General features: G+C 49.1%; 1 protein-coding gene across 7 annotated transcripts in view; it reads right to left on the bottom strand.

Moving 5' to 3' along the window:
• The window catches only part of ogdha (oxoglutarate dehydrogenase a), a 26,150-nt gene that overhangs the window by 14,745 nt on the left and 9,877 nt on the right, over positions 1-1,528 (bottom strand). The gene's annotated exons all lie outside the window — the stretch shown is intronic.

Here is a 1,528-nt window from a genome sequence, read left to right as displayed (position 1 = left end):
TCCTGGTTCGGAACCACAACTGTTCCACCGGGATGCGGCTAATTCCTGGTTCAGAACCACAACTGTTCCACCGGGATGCGGCTAATTCCTGGTTCAGAACCACAGCACTAAGCCATTTTGCCGGACGAAGCTAATTTCTGCTTCAAAACTACTGCCATTCGGGACACGACTACTACTTGGTTTAGAACCACAGCAGCAAGCCATTCCACTGGGATGCGGCTAATTCCTGGTTCATCAAAGCAACAGCGTTTCTGACTTTGGCCCAACAGGATCGTTTGTATCTGAATAGGTTCTGGTCCGTTCTGCTTGGCCCGTTGTGGACCAAGTTCTTGGTTCCATAATGTTTCTTCTTCTCTGGTTTATTAAAGCTGTGGCCGTTTTGAATGTGTTCTGATCCATTCATCTGATCAGTTCAGTAGTGTGGACCAGAATCAGAACCTTCTGAGCAGGTGAGCCTCCAGTCCAGCAGCAGAACCGCTACCGGGTCAGAACCCTGGCACAGGGTACGGAGTAACTCTGAGGTCAGACAGTGATGTGGGGTCCTTCTAAACTATGGAACATCCTGAAGCTCTGGGCTCTGTGGATCAGAGGCACCGGGTCACAGTGGGCTGGTTCTGTTGGTATGTGGACCTGAGTTCTGATCGGGTTCTAAACGCTGTATGTCTGGTAGCGGCTCAAAATTATTCATACATCTGGAGGATTCAGACATTGTGTTTTTAAATTTCATCCAAAAATGTTGCATCAAACATTATAATCACAGCAACCAGAACCCTCCTCTGGTTCTCCTGGTTCTGATGATTCTCCTGGTTCTGATGGTCCATCTTTGGTGATGACCTCCAGGTCTTTGAGTTTGGTCATGAGTGACCAGGTCATGCTGGATCATTTGATCTCCAGGGTTTCCTTTCAGGTCAGGACAAAACAAAGCGGCGGCCATGTTGAACCTGCCAGCCGCTCTGGGGGTGGGGTCACATGACGTCCATCTCCTCTCATCTCTCCTCCAATCATCACTCAGATCTTCACATCGACTGGAGCTAAAGCTGCTAGCTGCTATCGTTAGCATTAATTACAGACACGGAAGCTGCAGCAGTGACCCAACAATCCGCCAGCCGGTCAGAACCAACAAGCGCTCAGAGCTGACAAGTCAACAAGAAGCCAGTCTATGTTTATACCTCTATACATAGAGCTAGTTAAGTCAGAGCAGAGCTGGAACTGATCAGACATCTTGGTGATGGTTCCTCAGGTTCAGACCAAAAGCATCCCTGATTGGTCCTCCAACAGGAAGTTTGAACTAAAGCTAAATGACGCTGATGTGAAGAACTACTGCAGGGTTCTGATGGTACCACTGATGGTACCACCAGGTCTCTACTGGTACCACCTGGTCATGCTGGTGGTGGAGGGTTTATTGGGTCACTTTGGACCTTTGAGCGTCACCTGAGCATCATTCAGTCACCACAGCGGACCGGGTTCTGATCCATGTCACACAGCCCAGATCATCTCAGGATTCTACGGCTTCACTATGGTCAGTGGT

The sequence above is a fragment of the Poecilia reticulata genome, linkage group LG9 (assembly GCF_000633615.1).
Source record: "Poecilia reticulata strain Guanapo linkage group LG9, Guppy_female_1.0+MT, whole genome shotgun sequence".
In the NCBI taxonomy this organism is placed as follows: domain Eukaryota; kingdom Metazoa; phylum Chordata; class Actinopteri; order Cyprinodontiformes; family Poeciliidae; genus Poecilia; species Poecilia reticulata.
This window is presented reverse-complemented; position numbering and strand designations above follow the sequence as displayed.